Genomic DNA, 23130 nt, shown 5'->3' with positions numbered 1-23130 from the left:
TTTCCTCAGGGTGTGTTGACCACTATCACCTTGATAGGGGCTGGGGCTGGGATGGAATGGGTAGTACTGGAGTCAGGTGTGAGGCAGTACTTTCCCTCTTCTCAGGCCTGCCACTACCCCATCAGGAGCAAGGTCTGATCCCAAGTTGCTGGAGCAGAAGCCTTGAGGGTACCAGCTTGCTCTGTTTTCCTTGAGTGTGTGTTTACCCTTCTCCCAGCACTGGGACGCTTGCCACAGATGGAGGCAGTGCTGAAGCGAGGCAGACCCACCAGCTCTTGGCTCGTGACAGCTGCAGACGGAGGTCCAGCCTGTCTGTGATGTGCTGCCTGTGCAGGCGCCTGGGATTGTTGCCCTTGCTCTGCTCAGAGGCCGCCTGCAGTGCAATTCCCCTCTGTCCTACACAAGGATCCCTTCCCCCAAATTCCCCACATGCCTTGCTGTGGAGCTGGGTGGGGCCCCCGTGAACTCTCTGTATCAGGCTGTGAGCTGTGGTGGAGCGCCTGCCTTCACTGCTCTTCGTTTATTCTGCTGTGCTGAACAGTGGCTGCCAACCACCCCACCCAGGCCTTGCCCTGGGGCTGTGTCATCTCTGAGTCCCATGACCAGGTCTCCCTGGTCGTGGCTGCCCAAATCCAGTGCCATGCTATGACTTGGCGTGAGCAGGGCTGGAGGATTCAGTCAGCTTGGCGCTGGGCACATGCTGAGGCAGTTACAGGAAACCCAGAAGCCATTAGAATAATCCTGTCTGTGCTCTGTTTACCCTTTGGGGACAAGCCAGCATCCTGCACTCATCCTGAGCAAAATCCAAGCTTCCCACAGCCCTCCTGTTAGTGCCAGCAGTCCACCCACGGGGCCCATCTTCTCTGACTCAGGACCCCAGGACTAGGACACCTCTTCTGTGATTCTTATTGCTCACTCCTCAGAGTAGGTGTCTTTGTGTGGAATCTCCCTTTTGCTGGGTCACCTCCCAGTGGCAAGGTCCCAGCCCAATTATGTGTGGATCTTACTCACAGCCTTGGTTTTACAGGAGCCCATCTGCCAGTTCATAGTTTTCAGAGAAAATTCATTCACATATCAGTGTATTTTCTATGTGTTCATGGGGAAGGTTAGTTCCCTGTCCTCCTACTTCACCATCTTCTTCGATCCACCCCAATTGCCCCGGAAGCAGACAGCTCTGAGTTTAAATCAGAGATTGGATGAATAATAGTAATGTGTCTATGGACAAACCATTTAACCTTTGTGCTGCAATCACTTCTTCTTAAAACGGAGAAGGCTTGTCTTATAGGGATCTTAAATTTTGCAACAGTTGTGTAAGTAAAACACACAGCTCTGCATCTACCGTATTGTTAACAATCAAAATTGGTCCAACCTGGAGCCTAATAAAAAGAAGTTGGTCATCATTAGGTGACAAAATTTACCTGATGAAAAAGGAGGCCTAGTCTTTCTGAGAGAGAAGGACTCCTGGCTGGGCTGAGACTGAGGTTTCAGTGACCTTATTAGAAGGTGGACCCAGACCAGGTGACATTCTGTGATCTGAGACACAAGTTGAGCTGCATAGGAAAGAAGAGGTTTCTCTCTGAGAGTGAGCACAGTGACGTCACCCTTAGAGCAACTCTGCGAGTGCTCACAATTCTGTGCACGTTAAATCTGTGGGTTGCAAAGCTCACTGTATTAGGAAGGAAATGCTGAGCTCCCAGCTAATGGTCTCTTTATAAGTCCCTTGGAGACCTGTGGTACCCTAGTGGCTGGATTGTGAAGAAGACAGATCAGGAGGGAAGAAGCTAAGGTTGGTGAATAAACCAAAGTTATTAATTTAAAGCCCTTAAATTTGGGCTTCCCTGGTAGTTCAGATGATAAAGAATCTGTAGGAGACCCTGGTTCAATCCCTGGGTTGAACAGATTCCCCTGGAGAAGGAAATGGCAACCCACTCCAGTATTCTTGCCTGGAGAATCCCATGGGCAGACTACAGTCCATATGGTCGCCAAGAGTCAGGCAGGACTGAGTGACTAACGCTTTCACTTTCATCTTAGTTTTCGTTATCAAAGCCTTTTTCTTTCTCAATCCAGGGCATGGTTCCCTCTGTGACTGCATTAGGAGGCCGAATGCTGCTGAATGAAGTGAAATTAAAGTGCGATTGCAGGGAAGCATGAGGGACATTTCACTGAGGTAGTATTCACACAGGCTACATGAATCAGGACTCCATGCAAAGCAGCACCATAGTAATGATGCAGATAAAATTGCTCTGTCATGCAATGCTTATTTATTTTGTGCTTAAAGGTATAGAAAAGTAGAGAGAATAATGGAAATCATTTTCACATTCCTACTTTCTAGAATTAATTAACATTTTTGCCATTTTTGCCTGAGATATGAATATGTACTTTTATATAAAATTGCATATAATGATATATGTACTTTAATAAAACATTATAGGGAAAGCCAGTTTTTGTTACTACCCTCAAACAATTTGCCTCCCTCCCTCCTTCTACCAACCTGAAGTTGGCTTCACATATTCCTGTGAATGTTTTGAGACTTAAACAGTACAATATTAGTCAGTGTTCTATTTCTTAACCCTGTGCCATTCTCCTTCTCTCTTGCGCACTCTCTCTCTCTCTCTCTCTACATATATATATATTACACACAGGCACACATATAGGTGCATAATCTGTCTAGCCAAATTGATGCAGAATATTAATCAGTATATATACTGTACACTTTCATGCTATATTTAAGAAGGTTACTATATAAATTTCCTTCTGTATTTTTGTTTTAAAATTTCCCAGAAATAATTATTCTTTATGCAACTTGAATTTCTTAACACTAGGTATTGCAATTCTTTCCATGCACTATATATACATTAAGTCTGTTCATCGTAAGTGCTATGGTATTTTAACATATGAATATTACACAGTTTATTTTATTGATGGATGTTTAAGTACTATAATTTTTTTATTGTGCCCTGCTATAAAAAACATCCTTGACATGACTACTATTGTAAGATTTCTCTAACGTACTTACCAAATGTAGGATTGAAGGGTTGTCTTTAAAAGCACAGTCAAGTTTTTTAATTTACTAGACTGGATGTTCTCCATAGTGGATATTTCCTCTAGTAGATGGCAGACTTCCTTTTTGCTTACGATCCTAGCCAACTTTAGGTATGATAAAAAAGTAACTTGAAAAAATAATTGGCTTTCTTCTCACATGATTGAGATTTTCTTTCATGATTTTTCGTGAGTTGGCTTCTTCCTTTGTGAATTGCTTTTCATATCATATGACCAGCTTTCTCATGTGATATTTGAAAAATCTGTATGTTGACTTCTAAAGTTGAAAGTTGAGTTCTTTGTATGTTTTTGATAATATCTGTTATGTATGCTGTAAATGCCTTCTCCAAATACATTTTGAACTTTGTTATGATGTCTCTGTTATACAGGTTTTTTTTGTTTGTTTGTTTTATCAGTGTGTGTGTTCAGCTTTCCTTCCTTATAGGATGCAAAAATATTCTACATATTCTTCTAAGAGTTTCATGAAGTGTTTTTATGTTTTGTTGTCATAGAAAACAAAGTTTCTGCATTGTGTTTTGGAATAACCTTTTAGAATTTAAGTGATTTTTAAAAGGAAAAATGATTTTACATACTCTTTTAATTGTACAAGCACCTACTGTATTTTTTATATTGTTGAGGTATTCTTATCAATATAAGTGATTGTATAAAGAGCAGATTTATAATCACAAAATGTGTAAGAGTAAGCTCCCATGGAAAATAATTTACAATTCTATGTGGAGAGACACATTTTTCTTAACAAACATTTTGATACCTAATTTCTTATATTAAATATCCATAATTGCAAAGACAGAAGTCAAGTCTTTGGCTTTTTAAAACAAACTTTATAATTTTAGGAAAGTGCTTTCCCTCTTTTAAGAAACAGGCTTAGGCAGAAGGTAAATTTTATGATAATGAGTTACAACATATTTCATGGTAACTAGTATGTAAATAATCACTGATCTTATCTACTCAAACAAAGGCTAATGGTTAATCCAAGGCTTTACATTCTCCAAAGTATTGTCGCCTCTCAAGGTTCTTAATACTCAAACTAGTGCTCTTTATTAAAATAAGTTTTAATTAATACTGAATTTAAAATATTGAAGTTTTGTTTTTAGTGTTTTTAATCCATTTCAAATTTATTTTTAATCTGTGTATAAAATGCCTTCCCTGGTGGCTCAGATGGGAAAGAATCCGTCTGCAATGCAGAAGACCTGGGTTTAATCCCTGGGTTGGGAAGATCCCATGGAGAAGGGAATGGCAACCCTCTTCAGTATTCTTGCCTGTAAAATTTGGTGGACAGGGGAGCCTGGCAGGCTACAGTCCATGGGGTCGGCAAAGAGTAGGACACGACTGAGTGACTAACACTTTCACACTTTCATTGTATAAAATAACATATTTTAACCTTTGATACAAAATAGGGTTTTAATTTCATTTTTATTGTCATCATCATTACTAGTTGTATTAATGTATAAAGTCAGTTGTCTGTCTACCTCTGCTTTTTGTTTTTAATATTCCATTTCCCCAAAGATTCAAGTTTTCATTTAAATCTGAAAGTCACTTGACATTTGTTAAAAGCAGCAAGACAGATTTTATTGAATAAAATAGGGAATAAACTATTGCAGTAGGGGAGAGACACTAAACTCCAAATACAATGTGATGGTGGTGGTTTAGCCACTGAATCATGTCTGACTCTTGTGACCCCATAGACTGTAGCCCACCAGGCTCCTTTGTCTATGAGATTTTCCAGACAAGAATACTGAAGCAAGTTGTCATTTCCTTCTCCAAGGGGTCTTCCCAACCCAGGGATCGAACCCATGTCTCCTGCATTGGCAGGCATATTCTTTACCACTGAGCCACCTGGGAAGCTCCCAAATACAATAGGGACCACTAGAGATTTGAGACATGATAGCATGATGGGAGAGAAAGAAAAATTACTACGAAGGACTTTAGTTGTCATGTCCATATGGAATGGAAATGGAAAAAATAGTTTCTTAGTTTTTCCTTGACTTTCATGTGGTTTGCACTTTTAAAAATTCAAGCCATGTATTTAGAGGAATATCCTCATTTTCATTTGGTTATTTCTTCTTGACTGGATTAAAATTATGACCCAGATGACCACAATGTTGTGATCACTCATCTAGAGCCAGACATCCTGGAATGCAAAGCCAAGTGGGCCTTAGGAAGCATCACTACAAACAAAGTTAGTGGAGGTGATGGAATTCCAGTTGAGCTATTTCAAATCCTAAAAGATGATGCTGTGAAAATGCTGTACTCAATATGCCAGCACATTTGGAAAACTCAGCAGTGGCCACAGTACTGGAAAAGGTCAGTTTTCATTCCAATCCCAAAGAAAGGCAATGCCAAAGAATGCTCAAACTATCGCACAATTGCACTCATCTCACATGCTAGCAAAGTAATGCTCAAAATCCTCCAAGCCATGCTTCAACAGTATGTGAACCGTGAACTTCCAGATGTTCAAGCTGGATTTAGAAAAGGCAGAGGAACCAGAGATCAAATTGCCAACATCTGTCATATCATCAAAAAAGCAAGATAGTTCCAGAAAAACATCTACTTTTGCTTTATTGACTATGCCAAAGACTTTGTGTGGATCACAACAAACTGTGCAAAGTTCTTAAAGAGATGGGAATACCAGATCACTTGACCTGCCTCCTGAGAAATCTGTATGCAGGTCAAGAAGCAATAGTTAGAATTGATTATGAAACAACAGACTGGTTCCACACTGGGAAAGGAATACGTTAAGGTTACATAATGTCATCCTGCTTATTTAACTTATATGCAGAGTGCATCATGCAAAATGCCAGGCTGTATGAAGCACAAGCTGGAATCAAGATTTTCGGGAGAAATATCAATAACCTCAGATACGTGGATGACACCACCTTTATGTTACAAAGTGAAGAGGGACTAAAGAGCCTCTTGACAAAAGTGAAAGAGGAGAGTGAAAATTTGGCTTAAAACTGAACATTCAGAAAACTAATATCATGGCATCCAGCCCCTTCACTTCATGGCAAATAGATGGGGAAACAATGGAAACAGTGAGGGATTTTATTTTGGCGGGCTCCAAAATCACATGCAGCCATGAAATAAAAGACCCTTGCTCCTTGGAAGAAAAGCTATGACCAACCTAGACAGCATATTAAAAAGAAGAGACATTACTTTGCCAACAAAGGTCTGCAGAGTAAAAATTATGGTTTTTCTAATAGTCATGTATGGATGTGAGAGTTGGATTATAAAAATGCTGAGCACCGAAGAACTGATGCTTTTGAACTGTAGTGTTAGAGAAGACTCCTGAGAGTCCCTTGGAATGCAAGGAGATCAAACCAGTCAATCCTAAAGGAAATCAGTCCTGAATATTCATTGGAAGGACTGATGTTGAAGCCGAAACTCCAAAACTTTGGCCACCTGTTGCAAAGAACTGACTCACTAGAAAAGACCCTGATGCTGGGAAAGATTGAAGGCAAGAGGAGAAGGGGATGACAGAGGATGAGATGGTTGGATGGCATCACCGGCTCGATGGACATGAGTCTGAGCAAGCTTTGGGAGTTGGTGATGGACAGGGAAGCCTGGCATACTGCAGTCCATGGGGCTGTAAAGAGTCGGACACAACTGAGTGAGTGGATTGAACTGAACTGAGATAAAAATTACACATTTTGGGTAGAAATTTTATAGCAGTGATGTAATAAATATACTTTTCATTGTGTTACACCAGTGAGAACCTACTGTTATCTTGTCCCATTACTGATAATAACTTTGATACTTGGTTAATGTGTGTGTTTTCCAGATTTCTCAATTAAGATTATTATTTTTTCCATTTGTAATTAATATACTTTGAAACTATGTAAATGTTTAAATTCTCATCATACTTTTACCTGTAGGTTTTAGAATATATTCATGATTCACTAAATTATATAATTGCTATCAAGTGGCAATTTTCTAATTTCATTCAGATCAGATCAGTTGCTCAGTCCTGTCCGACTCTTTGTGACCCCATGAATCGCAGCATGCCAGGCCTCTCTGTCCATCACCAACTCCCGGAGTTCACTGAGACTCACCTCCATCGAGTCAGTGATGCCATCCAGCCATCTCATCCTCTGTCATCCCCTTCTCCTCCTGCCCTCAATCCCTCCCAGCATCAGAGTCTTTTCCAATGAGTCAACTCTTCGCATGAGGTGGCCAAAGTACTGGAGTTTCAGCTTTAGCATCATTCTCTCCAAAGAAATCCCAGGGCTGATCTCCTTCAGAATGGACTGGTTGGATCTCCTTGCAGTCCAAGGGACTCTCAAGAGTCTTCTCCAACACCACACTTCAAAAGCATCAATTCTTTGGCATTCAGCCTTCACAGTCCAACTCTCACATCCATACATGACCACAGGAAAAACCATAGCCTTGACTAGACGAACCTTTGTTGGCAAAGTAATGTCTCTGCTTTTGAACATGCTATCTAGGTTGGTCATAACTTTCCTTCCAAGGAGTAAGCGTCTTTTAATTTCATGGCTTCAGTCATCATCTGCAGTGATTTTGGAGCCCAGAAAAATAAAGTCCGACACTCTTTCCACTGTTTCCCCATCTATTTCGTATGAAGTGATGGTACCAGATGCCATGATCTTCGTTTTCTGAATGTTGAGCTTTAAGCCAACTTTTTCACTCTCCACTTTCACTTTCATCAAGAGGCTTTTGAGTTCCTCTTCACTTTCTGCCATAAGGGTGGTGTCATCTGCATACCTGAGGTTTTTGATATTTCTCCTGGCAATCTTGATTCCAGTTTGTGTTTCTTCCAGTCTAATTTCATTATCTCTTCTTTATTTATTAATTCACATTCTAGTGAAAAAATAGATTTTCCTTCCATCTAACTTGTTTATGTAGTTATTTTTAAAATACAAAATGTTTGCATTCGTTTGCATTTCCACAGAGTCCTAGATTTTTATTTTACCCAATAAGTAATAATCTGTAACTACTATTTTGATAATCATTTTCCCTAATTTGGCCAGTGGGCACACCTTCTTCAGGCTTCTGTGTGGTGTTGACATACCCAACTATTCTTTGAGCATTTCCTTACTTTCTGGCACAAAAAGGTATTTCAGATTCATTTGAACTTTTCCAGCCCAATCTGAAGTCAGCGATGTCTAAGGATCACAGGATCCTTGTATAGAAGAATGGCATTTGGAAACTAAGATGTGCATGCTGTCTGTATTCATCATTACTAGGCTGTCCTCACTCCTCAGTCCTTTCTCACAGATGCAACCAGGAAATGCACAGACCCACGCACAAACACACTTATTTCCGTACTTATGAGTCATCTATGATGAAACTCTAAATTTTTACTGATACTTCCATTTCTAATACAAAACTACAGGGTTCATTTTCATTTTCTATCATTCTATATTTATAAGCAACTTCTTTCCTCTCATTCTGGTTGATTTCCTATTCAAGGTTGATTTCCTTTAGGAAATTTCCTTTAGGAAGTCTGGTTTGATTTCTTTGCTGCCCAAGGGACTCTCAAGAGTCTTTTTCAGCACCACAGTTCAAAAGCATCAATTCTTTGGTGCTCAGCCTTCTTTATGGTCCAACTCTCACATCCTTACACGACTACTGGAAAAACCGTAACTTTGACTATATGGACCTTTGTAAGCAAAGTGATATCTCTGCTTTTTAATATGTGCCATCTAGGTTTGTCATAGCTTTTCATCCAAGGAGCAAGGGTCTTTTAATTTCATGGCTGCAGTCACTGTCAGCAGTGATTTTCAGTTTGGTTCAGTCGCTCAGTCATGTCCAACTCTTTGCGACCCCATGAACTGCAGCATGCCAGGCCTCCCTATCCATCACCAACTGCTGGAGTCTACCCAAACCTATGTCCACTGAGTCAGTGATGCCATCCAACCATCTCATCTTCTGTTGTCCCCTTTTCCTCCTGCCCTCAATCTTTCCCAGCATCAGGGTCTTGGAGCCCCCAAAATAAAATGTTTCAATTTTCCCCCATCTATTTGCCATGAAATGATGGGAGGTCTTTGAGTCTCCCTATTGTTTTCCTGTCCCTTTTCTCTGTTGTTTAGATTAGAAAATTTCTCTTAATCTGTCTTCAGGTTCACTGACTCTTTTCTTCTGGTATTTCCGTTTTTATATTGAGCCATTATGAGGAATTTTAAAATTTATATTATGGTTCTCAAAGTTGACTCTTTTTTATAGCTATTAATTCTTTGTTGAGAAGTTTTATCTTTCCATTCTATCCAAGAGTACTTGTCCTTACATCTTGCAATATGGTTATGGAAGCTTCTTTAAAGTCTGCCTCACATTCTAACATTTATGAGATTTCATACTTTGCATCTGATGAATGTTAGGTTTTGCTTGTTCTTTTTGTGATGAATAATTTTGAATTATGTCCTGGACATTTTTAATAATATGCTATGAGATCCTGTGTCCTTTAAAAATCTGGAGAATGTTGATTTTTGTTTTACTTTAGCAGATTGTCAGTATAGAGTAGAGTGTCCTGAGCCCTATCCTACCAGGATCGGAGGAGTGGAGGGGTACTGAGGTAAACTGATGCCTGGGATTGGTTCGTGAGGGAAGCCAGGACAGCCCCATTCATAATATTAATAACTCTCCAAGAGCTGAGCTGTTCTCTCACTGTGCTGACTGAATTGATTCAGAAAGAGAAGACCTGACTAGAGAAGCTAGAGTTAGGGTCCCATAGTCTGGGCATGCATCCCAGAAGTTGGAAACCCCTAGTCCACAGTGTCCTATCAGGGATGTTGGGATGGGCACGTTAAGCCCCTTTTGTGCAAATGTTCACCAAGCCCTTTCTGCATCAGCTTGCTTGATTTCTTCCCATGTCTGCTTGCCTTTCCCACCTCTGCCTTCAACACACACACACACACACACACACTCTGCTTGCCTTCCTGTTGCCTGCCACATCATCACTACATTAGCCTTATCTTCTCTGATTGGATTTTCTGAAATAGATTATAAATTCTTTTAACAGTTAAGAACAAATTTTCACCTTCTTTGTCATGATTTTTGTCTATTTCATCTGTGTATCACTATCTGCCCATAAAACAAAGACTTTAAAATTATATTCTGCATGCTCTTGCAGCAAATATTTTTCAAATCAACCTTTTAAGGGTAAAGATTACATAAAATAAGGCACTTATTTGAAGTACAAAGTTTGGTAAGTTTTGACAAATGTGTACACTCTAGAACCCACCAGTTTAATTAAGTTATACCCATTTCCATCATTCCAAAACAAAGACCAGTGTCATCTGTGGTGGCCTTGAAGGGAAGGAGGCTGAAGGAGGCTCATGACCTGTGCTGTTTGATCTTCCCTCACCCCTTAGCAGCTGCCTGGTGGCAGCCATCCTGACACCTCCCACTGTCTCTCCTACTGGGCTCTGGTAAGAGCCAAGTCCTTTGGGTCCCTCAAGGAGTTCTGAGTTGCTCCAGATCCCTGGCTTTGAGTGTCTCAAAGGGGAAAGGGCTGGCTGATGCAGAGGACCAAAGATGGTGTGCAGGGTCTAACGCTAGGGAGCCTGCTGACTCTGTGCCTAGCCCCAGCCTCTTCTACTTCTGATCACCCCTTCTCTCCTCCCACCTCAACCCTCTCCTTCATGCCTTCCTTCTTTAGAATGGGGCCAACTGTGCCCCTCTGTGTGGATCCTCCTCCCTTGGTCTTCTAGACCCTCCTCCAGCCTCCCACCACACCTCAGCTTCACCATCAAGCCTGTCTCTGCTTTCCTAGTCACTCACACCTTCACAGCCAGCATGTCTGGCTTGTCCAGCCCTCCTGCTTTGGACTTCGGTACAGCCGACATGCTGTGCTGTGCGGTGCTTAGTCGCTCAGTCGTGCCTGACTCTTTGTGACCTCATGAACTGTAGCCTGCCTGGCTCCTCTGTCCATGGGGATTCTGCAGACAAGAATACTGGAGTGGGTTGCTATGCCCTCTTCTAGGGGATCTTCCCAACTCCCGCATTGCAGGTGGATTCTTTACCGTTTAAGTGACCCTGGTAGTTTTACACTAGTCGTAAAGAACCCATCTGCCAATGCAGGAGACATAAGAGACGTGAGTTCGATCCCTGGGTTGGGAAGATCCTCTGGAGGAAGGCACGGAAACCCACTCCAGTATTCTTGCTTGGGGAATCTCATGGACAGAGGACCCTGGCAGGCTACAGTCCATAGGGTCACAGAGTCAGACACTACTGAAGTCGCTTAGCACTTAACTGACGTGAACACCATTGAGCCCTCCAGACTTTCATCTTCAGAGCTTCCTCAGCTTGGAGGCGAGTTCCCTCCTATTTGTCCAGGCCCACTGCACTGTGGAGAGGTATCCGCAGCCTCCCTGCATTTGCGGTCAGCAGCCCCATCGTACTGTTGGCCCACGCTGGGGGCCCCTGATGGGCCCCAGCAGGAGTCCCTCTTCTCAGTGCCTCTGTAGGCACAGAGTTCTTCATCACCGCGTCCCCAGCTGCCTCCACTCCATAGCCACACCTCTGCGAACAAGCCTGCCCTTAACTCTGATGAAATCGATACGGATACCACTCCCCGTCCCATGGCTGCCACCTCCAGGTGTCTCCCCCTGGCTCCAGTGAGAGCTTCTTTCCACTGGCCATGGAATTTCTTGTTCTGAGAATGTGCTACCCAGTGGCTGCACTGCTTCAGTGCTAGGCTTCACCATCTGTCTGCCCAGTGAGTCAGTGACCTAAACACAAATTTCAAACTTTTCCTTTGACCCAGGAGAGGGTCCCACACTTAGGTGTCCTGACGGGCCTCACCCTGAAGCCACCAACTGTGACAGCTCTCCTTTTTGGAATCTCAGCAGCCTCAGCACGAGCTCCAGACTTAACCTCTCTTGCAGCCCAGCCACATACTAGTAGCACAGATCTGTCAGTCTCTTGACTTCCCTGTGTTCCCCTCTGGCATCCCTGTCAATACCCAGCTGGCCTTTTGTGACGCTTCAAGTGTTTTCCTCACTGGTGCAGCCACTACTTCTGGCTTTGGGGCTGCTATCAAAATACCCAGTACTGAGGGCAGGAGCTAACCTTTAGCCTACACCCATTTTCTGCCATGGGATCTGTAATTCCTGTGAGTAGCAACAGCTCTGGAGTCAGTGTGGCTGCCTGGGGTCCCTGTGCCATGTCTGGAGCGCTTAGCTTGACCCAGGACTGAGAGGGACGCCCTGCACCACTGCGCATGTTGGGGAAGGCGTGGCCTTAGTGTCAGGCCCTGCAGTGGCTGCAGTTGGAGAGGCCAGCTCTGTGGAAAGAAAACCTGTCTCAGGACACACTTTCCTTCCTGCCTATGGTCAGAGCGCTTGGGGCTCCCTTCTCATCTCTCCATGACTCTTCAGAGCATACCTGATACCAGTGGAGGAGACAATACCACTGAAAAGAAACAAGTTCAGGGAGATTGTTCTTTTCCTTCTTGGTCAGAGCACACTTCTAGTCAGAGGGGTGGACTCCATATTGGTATTTGGAGATACTTCTCTTTTGCCTTTTGTCAAAAGACCTGAGGCCTCCCTCAGCATTGCACATCTGATGCATTCAGAGGGCCTGGCACCATAACTATGCTTGAAGCCATTATTCTTCTTGCCTAAAGTCAGAGCACCTGGGGCCTACCTGCCCAGATCACAGGTGTTGCAATAGGAGGGGAGAGTACCATACCTGTGTTTGGAGTTGCTTTTAGTCCCCACTTCATTCATAGTATCTGAGCTCACCTGTCCAGAGTATTCATGGAGCAGTGGGAATTGGCTGTATCATATCTCTGATTGGAGTCCACTATGCTCCTGCCTTCTTCCATCAGAACACTCAGGACCCACTTTTTTGAAGCACAGGGGGTGCATAAGGAGGGGCCAGCATTGTATCTGTGCCTGGAGACACCACTGTTCATACCAGTATTCAGAATACATGGGGAGCTATGGCCAGAGCTCATCTCCTTCAGTCTGAGGGGAAGATTCCCTGCAGTTTTAGTAAGACACTTCTAGTCTCGTCTTCTGTCCAAACACCAGAAACACGCCCAGCCAGAGAAAACTCCTTTGACTTTGGAGAAGCTAATACTGCTGAGAAAATACTTGTGTTTGGAAGTATTTTTGCCTCTATCTTTGGTCAAAGGAACTATCCCTCTGGTATGCACGCAGCCAGCTGCAGCTACCCTTGCTTTGAAGCTATCCTTGTTACTTGCCCAGGGCTTTCAGTTCAGTTCAGTTCAGTTCAGTTGCTCAGTCCTGTCCAACTCTTTGCGACTCCATGAATCGCAGCACGCCAGGCCTCCCTGACCATCACCAACTCCCAGAGTTCACTCAGACTCACTTCCATTGAGTCAGTGATACCATTCAGCCATCTCATCCTCTGTCGTCCCCTTCTCCTCCTGCCCCCAATTCCTTCCAGCATCAGTCTTTTCCAATGAGTCAACTCTTCGCATGAGGTGGCCAAAGTACTGGAGTTTCAGCTTTAGCATCATTCCTTCCAAAGAAATCCCAGGGCTGATCTCCTTCAGAATGGACTGGTTGGATCTCCTTGCAGTCCAAGGGACTCTCAAGAGTCTTACTGGAGAAAATGTTAGGCCTGTAGCCAGTTCATTTTCTTCTATTGTGATATCCAGGATCACATCGACTAAGCCGGAGAGGCTTCCTTTAGAAACTGGGCATTGAATGAATGCAGAGAAGAAGCAGAAAAAAACTTATGGGAAACTTTGTAATGATTCAGTCAAAGATCTGATCATGAGTTTCCAGTTTGTAGGAACTGGCAGTGTCGATGGTGAGCAGACAAAATAAGCGGGGGTGGTGAAGTGGGTAACTGCGATGATACCAGGCCTGTTCTAGCTGGCTGGCTTGAATAGATGGATGTGAGTAATTTATGACCAATCTAGATAGCATATTGAAAAGCAGAGACATTACTTTGCCAACAAAGGTCTGTCTAGTCAAGGCTATGGTTTTTCCAGTGGTCATGTATGGATATGAGAGTTGGACTGTGAAGAAAGCTGAGTGCCAAAGAATTGATGCTTTTGAACTGTGGTGTTGGAGAAGACTCTTGAGAGTCCCTTGGACTGCAAGGAGATCCAACCAGTCCATTCTGAAGGAGATCAGTCCTGGGATTTCTTTGGAAGGACTGATGTTAAAGCTGAAACTCCAGTACTTTGGCCACCTCATGCAAAGAGTTGATTCATTGGAAAAGACTCTGATGCTGGGAGGGATTGGGGGCAGGAGGAGAAGGGGACGACAGAGGATGAGATGGCTGGATGGCATCACTGACTCGATGGACGTGAGTCTCAGTGAACTCCAGGAGTTGGTGATGGACAAGGAGGCCTGGCGTGCTGTGATTCATGGGGTCACAAAGAGTCAGACACGACTAAGTGACTGAACTGAACTGAACTGAACTGAACTGTTTTAACAAAAATATAATCAGTTTATTTTTTTTTTTTGGTTGTGCTGTGTGGCATATGAAATCTTAGTTCCCTGACTAAGGATCGAACTCATACCCTCTGCACTGGACTACTGGAGAAGTCTTCAGTTTAATTTTTAGTAATATGAGATGCTTGTGGGAGATTTAGGTAATATCAAGTTCATTTGCTCATCTACTTATCAATTTCCTATATGTGTTTTGCCTCTGGGATGTGCTTAGGGCTCTTAGGTAGTAGTGTGAGTTATGAAAAAGACTAAATCCCTGCCTTTGTGGAGCCTGCATTATACTAGAGGGGAGGAAATAAACAGCAAATATAATTGGTAAATTACCTGGTAGGTTATCAGCAACAAGTGCTATGGAGGATAGGCTGTTTGTGTCACAGGCCTTGACCCTGGCATAAGCGCCCACCCAGTCTGGCTCAGAGGGCAGACATTGCTGGCTCCCATTGGTTTTTCTAGTTCTCTAAGAAAGCTGCCAGTGATGTTTAAGTGTTATCAATGAACTGTTTGGAAGTGAGGGCAGGCCATCAGGTGAACAGAGGGGAATCAGAAAAGGGCTGATGCTGAACCTGAAGCTACAATACTTTGGTCACCTGATGCGAAGAGCCGATTCATTGGAAAAGACCTCAGTGCTGGGAAAGAGATTGAAGGCAAATGGAGACACAGGTGACAGAAGATGAGATGGTTGGGCGGCATCACCAACTCAATGGACATGAGTTTGAGCAAACTCTGGGAGATGGAGAAGGACAGGAAAGCCTGGTGTGCTGCAGTCCATGGGGTTGAAGAAACAGACACAACTGAGCAATTTGGACAACAAGGCAGTCCAGGCCCAACCCCCTTAGCCTTTGACTGGTTTCTTGTGCTAGAGTGTCATGGGGGGTTTGCAACTTCTGAGACTGTGTGGAATCACATGAGAGAGCGGCCAGGGACCTAGGGGCTAGATGTGTCAGAATATAAAGAAAATTCTCATGGATATATGTATCCACCTACCCTGGGTAATCAAAAATTCAAAGCTTTTAGGTAAAAATCGTTTTATTCTGTTGAGCTTTCCTAGCCCTAACTGTGCAGAGAAGCACACACAGCCCTCACAGGAAGTAGGATGCCTTGGTCGAGTCTGACGTTTCATGACATCTGTCCTGTACTGGAAAGGAGAGGAGACACATATTACAACATTCTGGACTGGGACTTCCCAGGTCGTCCAGTGGTTAAGACACCTGGCTTCCACTGCAGGGGGCATGGGTTCCATCCCTGGTTGGGGAACTGAAATCCCACATGCTGTGAGTTGTGGCCAAAAAATCCTGGACTCTTTTAAAATGGATCGTAAGGAGCAGGTTTGACTTAGTTGTAGAAATGCCCTGCGCAAAACTCAGAGATACCACACTGCCTCTCTCAGTCTCACCTTCCTTATCTGCACAATGTAAGAATACTCCCTGCCTTTCAAAGGAGGTAGATTATATGCAAATGATTTGGGAAATGTAAAATGCAAAAGGTAAAAAGTCAGAGAGTCTGAATTTGAATCGTGCCTCTAGCACTTGTGAGATCTTGGCAGAGTACTTAATCTCTGTGTAAAGTAGGACTAAAAATAGTGCCAAATTTATTTGTTTGTTGTGAGAATTTAGGTAATATTAGACATAAGGTACTTAGAGCACTTCCTGGCACATAAAAGGTGAAATACAGGCACTTGCCATTTCATTACAAAGTTAATAATTCATAGAAATTACTAACATAAGTTTTGTTAATATATAATCCCTTCAAAACTGGTATGATGATGCCATAGCTCGGAATCCTAGAAAAGATTTAATCATTAACTGGCTGAGAAGGTTTGTTGGGAAAATAAGTAGTTGATGTTTACCACTTTTTTTTCCCTATAATTACCAGCTATGTTAGGCTCGCTGGAGAATATTAATATTAATGAGAGGCAGCAGAGAACTGAATATTATAGTTTGAAATGCTTCTCAGATGGCAAAACCCACCTCCAGCTGAAATTGTACATCAAGGATGAAGAAAACCTGCCCCCAAGTGCTCCTGAAACGGAACCCTGTGTGGTATCCTGAGGTGTTGAGGAGTGGAGCACCCACAGTATGGAACCTGGGGCAGTGGCTTTATCGCTTCCTCTCCATGAAGGGCTTGTTAATGAAACTCCATGCTTTTGCTGAAAGGTCAAGTGCAAACAGACAGATCTGATAGAAAAGAGTGATTCCACATGAAAAGCCTAGAGAGAAATGTCTGCCACATCTCCCGGTGGTGGCCGGCAGCTGTCTCTGGTGTTGCAGTGACATGTCTCTTTGGACATTTCAGAGCTGAACTGCGTACTGGGCTCAGGAGGGGCCCTTCTGGGTGAGGGAATGGGATAGGTTAAAGGCAGAGAACACCTTTTGTTTCAGTTTTGTAAATGAACATGTGCTGTCCCCATTCCATCTTTTCCTCAATGTTCAGTTCAGTTCAGTCGCTCAGTTGTGTCTGACTCTTTGTGACCCCATGAACTGCAGCACACCAGGCCTCCCTGTACATCACCAACTCCCAGAGTTTACCAAACTCATGTCCACTGAGTCGGTGATGCCATCCAACCATCTCATCCTCTGTCATCCCTTTCTCCTCCCACCCTTAATCTTTCCCAGCATCAGGGTATTTTCAAATGAGTCAGCTTTTGCATCAAGTGGCCAAAGTATTGGAGTTTCAGCTTCAACATCAGTCCTTCCAATGAACACCCAGGACTGATCTCCTTTAGGACGGACTGATTGGATCTCCTTATAGTCTAAGGGACTCTCAAAAGTCTTCTCAACACCATAGTTCAAAAGCATCAATTCTTCGGTGCTCAGCCTTCTTCACAGTCCAACTCTCACATCCATACATGACTACTGGAAAAACCATAGCCTTGACTAGATGGACCCTTGTTGACCAAGTAATGTCTCTGCGTTTTAATATGCTATCTAGGTTGGTCATAGCTTTCTTTCCAAGAAGCAAGGGTCTTTTAATTTCATGGCTGCAGTCACCATCTGCAGTGATTTTGAAGCCCCCCAAAAATAAAGTCAGCCACTGTTTCCACTGTTTCCCCATCTATATGCCATAAGTGATGGGACCAGATGCCATGATCTTAGTTTTCTGAATGTTGAGCTTTAAGCCAGCTTTTTAACTCTCCTCTTTCACTTTCATCAAGAGTCTCTTTAGTTCTTCTTCACTTTCTGCCATAAGGGTGGTGTCATCTGCATATCTGAGGTTATTGATATTTCTCCCAGCAATCTTGATTCCAGCTTGTGCTTCCTCCAGTCCAGCGTTTCTCATGATGTACTCTGCATATAAGTTAAATAAGCAGGGTGACAATATACAGCCTTGATGTACTCCTTTTCCTATTTGGAACCAGTTTGTTGTTCCATGTTCAGTTCTAACTTTTGTTTCCTGACCTGCATACAGGTTTCTCAAGAGGCAGGTCAGGTGGTCTGGTATTCTGACCTCTTTCAGAATTTTCCATATTTTATTGTGATCCACACAGTCAAAGGCTTTGTCATAGTCAATAAAGAAGAAACAGATGTTTTTCTGGAACTCTCTTGCTTTTTCAGTGATCCAGCGGATGTTGGCAATTTGATCTCTGGTTCCTCTGCCTTTTCTAAAACCTGCTTGAACATCTGGAAGTTCATGGTTCACATATTGCTGAAACCTGGCTTGGAGAATTTTGAGCATTACTTCACTAGCGTGTGAGATGAGTGCAATTGTGCAATTGGGGTTGAAATGAAAACTGACCTTTTCCAGTCCTGTGGCCGCTGCTGAGTTTTCCAAATTTGCTGACATATTGAGTGCAACATTTTCACAGCATCATCTTTTAAGATTTGAAATAGCTCACCTGGAATTCCATCACCTCCACTAGCTTTGTTCGTAGTGATGCTTCCTAATGCCCACTTGACTTCACATTCCAGAATGTCTGGCTCTAAGTGAGTGATCACACCATCGTGATTATCTGGCTTGTGAAGATGTTTTTTGTATAGTTCTTCTGTGTATTCTTGCCATCTCTTCTTAATATCTTCTGCTTCTGTTAGGTCCATACCGTTTCTGTCTTTTATTGAGCCCATCTTTGCATGAAATGTTCCCTTATAGCTATAATTTTCTTGACGAGATCTCTAGTCTTTCCCATTCTATTGTTTTCCTCTTTCTTTGCATTGATCCCTGAGGAAGGCTTTCTTATCTCTCCTTGCTATTCTTTGGAACTCTGCATTCAAATGCGTATATCTTTCCTTTTCTCCTTTGCTTTTTGCTTCTCTTCTTTTCACAGCTATTTGTAAGGTCTCCTCAGACAGCCATTTTGCTTTTTTCCATTTTTTTTTCTTGGGGATGATCTCAATCCCTGTCTCCTGTACAATGTCACAAACCTCTGTCCATAGTTCATCAGTCACTCTATCAGATCTAGTCCCTTAAATCTATTTCTCACTCCCACTCTATAATCATAAGGGATTTAATTTAGGTCATACCCTAATGGTCTAGTCGTTTTCCCTACTTTCTTCAATTTAAGTCTGAATTTGGTAATAAGGAGTTCATGATCTGAGCCACAGTCGGCTCCCGGTCTTGTTTTTGTTGACTGTATAGAGCTTCTCCATCTTTGGCTGCAAAGAATATAATCAATCTGATTTTGGTGTTGACCATCTGGTGATGTCCATGTGTAGAGTCTTCTCTTGTGTTTTTGGAATAGGGTGTTTGCTATGACCAGTGTGTTCTCTTGGCAAAACTCTATTAGCCTTTGCCCTGCTTCATTCCCTACTCCAAGCCAAATTTGCCTGTTACTCCAGGTGTTTCTTGACTTCCTACTTTTGCATTCCAGTCCCCTATAGTGAAAAGGACATCTTTTTTGGGTGTTAGTTCTAGAGGTCTTGTATGTCTTCATAGAACCATTTAACTTCAGCTTCTGCAGCGTTACTTGTCAGGGTATAGGCTTTAATTACTGTGATATTCTTTGGTTTGCCTTTGAAACGAACAGAGATCCTTCTGTTGTTTTTGAGATTGCATCCAAGTACTGCATTTCTGACTCTTTTGTTGACTATGATGGCTACTCCATTTCTTTTAAGGGATTTCTGCCCACAGTAGTAGATATAATGGTCATCTGAGTTAAATTCAGCCATTCCAGTCCATCTTAGTTCGCAGATTCCTAGAATGTCGACGTTCTCTCTTGCCATTTCTTGTTTGAACACTTCTAATTTGCCTTGATTCATGTACCTGACATTCCGGGTTCCTATGCAATAGTGCTCTTTACAGCATCGGACCTTTCTTCTATCACCAGTCCCATCCACAACTGGGTGTTGTTTTTGCTTTGGTTTCGTCCCTTCCTTCTTTGTGGAATTATTTATCCACTGATCTCCAGTAGCATATTGGGCACCTACTGACCTGGGGAGTTCATCTTTCAGTGTCCTATCTTTTTGCCTTTTCTTACTGTTCATGGGTTTCTCAAGGCAGGAATACTGGAGTGGTTTGCCATTCCCTTCTCCAGTGGACCACATTCTGTCAGACCTCTCCACCATGACCTGTCTGTCCTGGGTGGCCCCACATGGCATGGCTTAGTTTCATTGAGTTAGACAAGCTGTGGTCCATGTGATCAGATTGGCTAGATGTCTGTGATTGTGGTTTCAGTCTGTCTGCCCTCTGATGCCCTCTCTTAGTGCCTACTGTTTTACTTGGGTTTCAGGATCACTGATAAAATGAAGAAAGAATGTAAAAATGGGGGTGGGGGGGGCGGGTGGTTCTTGGTGAGAGTGAGACGCAGTTCAGAGACCTTGGTGGGTGATATGATACAACTAGTTCTCTTGTGCCTCTCCTAGGAGTCCTTTCCACTTTCCTCTTCAGAACAAAGGATGGTGCTTACAAGTGGTGTCTCTGATGAATTGTATCATCAGACCCAGTTTGTTTGAATAGAGGGGCAATTCAGTAGCTAGTCTGCAAAGGCAGCCTTCCAATGAACCACACTGTTCAGTATCCATGCTCTCTGTACTCCCTCCTACTTTGTTGACTTGAAGCAAAGGAGATGGACCTCATAGGCAGAAGGTGCAGTGGTTAGGAAATTGAGGCACTACAGTAGAAGACCAAAGTGACAAAGAAAAGTATGAGATTGAAAGCACAGTTGTCACAGGAACCCAGAACAATGCACAAGTCAAGGCCTATCAGTTCAGGTGAATCACGTGAGTATGAGATTCTGCACCATGGTAGCCTTTCTGTGTATGTTTTAGAGTGTGTGTGTGTGTGTGCATGCTAAATTGCTTCAGTCATGTCTGACTCTTTTTGATGTTATGGACTGTAGCCTGCCAGACTCCTCTGTCCATAGGATTCTGCAGGCAGGAATACTGGAGTGGGTTGCCATGCCCTCCTTTGGGGATCTTCCCAACCCAGGGATCAAACTTGAGTCTCTTATGTCTCCTGCATTGGCAGGCGAGTTTTTTACTGCTAGCACCATCTGGGAAGTCCTTGAGGTTTTCAAAGTTCAGAAATTAACAGAAATGAAAAATTTGGAGCTACACTCTAAACCTACTGAGTCACATACTCTTGGAGTGGGGCTGACATTTAATTACACTTCAGGTGACTCTGATGCTCATTGAAGTTTAGGAACCAGTGGCTTAGATATTTGTTATTCAAAGTGTGATCCACATAGCTTGTTAAAAATGCAGACTTAATCTTAATTAGAATCTGCCGGGAGCCAGCGTGAGGAACTCCGCCCATGGCAAAGGTCATGAGGAAGGAGGCTCAGCATACGCAAAGGCGGGATCGAGCCTCAGGAGTCCCCCTGGAAATTCTTGAGCATCTACTCCCCAAACCAGAGTCTGCCTACTTTACTGCTTTGTGCTCTCACCTACACCTCTAACTTTATGGGGGGGGCTGTCCCCCACCACCATCTCTCTCTCTGAAAAAGAGTTAACTTACAGCTCCAGTTAATAAAGTTCCTGGGTGTGCCAAGGGTGTTTCAACCTACAAACTCCTTTGGAAGTCCTCTAGCCTGCCTGAATAGGTTCTTCTGGCCACATGTGATTGTTCAGAGCCTCCCAACCGTGAGAGGCATGAGATGTTCTAAACTGTCTAAATACAGATTCCTTTGAGCAGTTAAAAGATTGATTAGAAATTGTATTGGTGAAGGGTTTTTCACTTGTTGGGCCAATGTTTGCTGCTAAGTTTCCATATCCCTTACCTACTGTGTCCCTGGGAGTGTATTGATTGATATAATTGGTGTATAGGAATGTAAGTAGTAGTTTTAATGTTTGTAACCTTGGACCCTTGAGTTAATTCTTTTCTGGTTATAGCCCACCACACCTTTGCCCTATAGGAATGCAACTTTATCTAATGCTTTCGGAGGGTGGCGCCTGACTTTAGAATAATCACCTTTAGAGAAAAATAAGTTTTCTGAAGAAAGGATCTTAAAATGTTGACAGGCCCCCTGGCCAGAAGATGATGTAAATCACCTAAACTTTTGCATATGATAAGTTTGAAAGCCTGGCTTCGATTAGGATCAAGGACTGCTGTCCTTGCATGACTCTACCCCTTCCCCCATTATCCTCTATGCACAACTTAAGGTATAAAAACTACTTTGGAAAATAAAGTGCGGGCCTTGTTCACTGAAACTTGGTCTCCCCATGTTGTTCTTTCTCTCAGCTTCTGGCTGAATTCCCGTCTGGAGCGGGGAGGCTTGTCAAGCCTACTAATTATGCTTGGGCTTCTAAGATCTGACCGGGGAGGCCTTAGTGTCTCCTCTCCTTCGGGAGAATGGGAGGACTCCTGCGCCTACATAGGTGACACAAATTCCTTATCTTGGAATTTTATTGGTTTTCCACGTAAACCAAGTTAGTTATTCAGCCTCTTTTCTCTACTAAATTTTCTCACTGAGCTATCCTTATTTAACCACTCTTTATATCTTTAATTCTATCATATCCTGATCGCCGAAGCTGTCTCCCCTTTGAAACCCCTGAATCCTGCTGGGGCTGGACCCCGGCAAGAATCTGCTTGTTAACAGTATTCCCAGATAGATCCTGTGCACTTAATGTTTGAGAAGCATTGGCTTAGAATGTTCATGCCAGATTATAGGTAGTGCCTTCAAAACTGATGTGTTTGCAAAGTAGGCAATGTGGAGAACCTAGCTGTGTTCTCATGCAGAGGGTTTGGCCCTTAACAGAACTGAGCCATGGTTGAGTTAGTGCTTGAACTCTCAGTCTAAACACCTTACCTGGAAAGACTTGTAGTCTCTACCATTCCTAGGATATAAACCAGGCTCAGGTCTGGAATATTGGAATGGCCTAAAGATGCCTGAGCAATAATATCTTTCCAACCAGAGAGAGAAGGCTCCTTGTTGCTGGACTCAGATATATCCCTGAGATAGTAGGAGTTGGCTCAGAGATGGGCAGTCTGGGTAATACCTCTTTTCCCATAGTGTGGGCTTTTCTTACAGTCTTTTTTTTTTTTTTTTATCAGTGAATGCATCCCCTTTTGCTGTTAAGCAGGGTAAAGGAAAGCTCTCATTTGCTGAGCTCTATTATGTGTAGGGCATTATGCTCTTTCTTTATAAAACTGATAGTTGTTCCTTATAAACATCCTATAACATGGACACTGTTTGCTGACTGATTAATTTATACAAAGTTTAAGAGCTTATCCATATTCCATCTATGAGAAGCAGTTTTTTTTTTTTTTTTAGGTTCTCTCATCTTTTGATACAATTTTCAAGTCTTTTCATCAT

The sequence above is a fragment of the Bos indicus x Bos taurus genome, chromosome 28 (genome assembly GCF_003369695.1).
Source record: "Bos indicus x Bos taurus breed Angus x Brahman F1 hybrid chromosome 28, Bos_hybrid_MaternalHap_v2.0, whole genome shotgun sequence".
In the NCBI taxonomy this organism is placed as follows: domain Eukaryota; kingdom Metazoa; phylum Chordata; class Mammalia; order Artiodactyla; family Bovidae; genus Bos; species Bos indicus x Bos taurus.
This window is presented reverse-complemented; position numbering follows the sequence as displayed.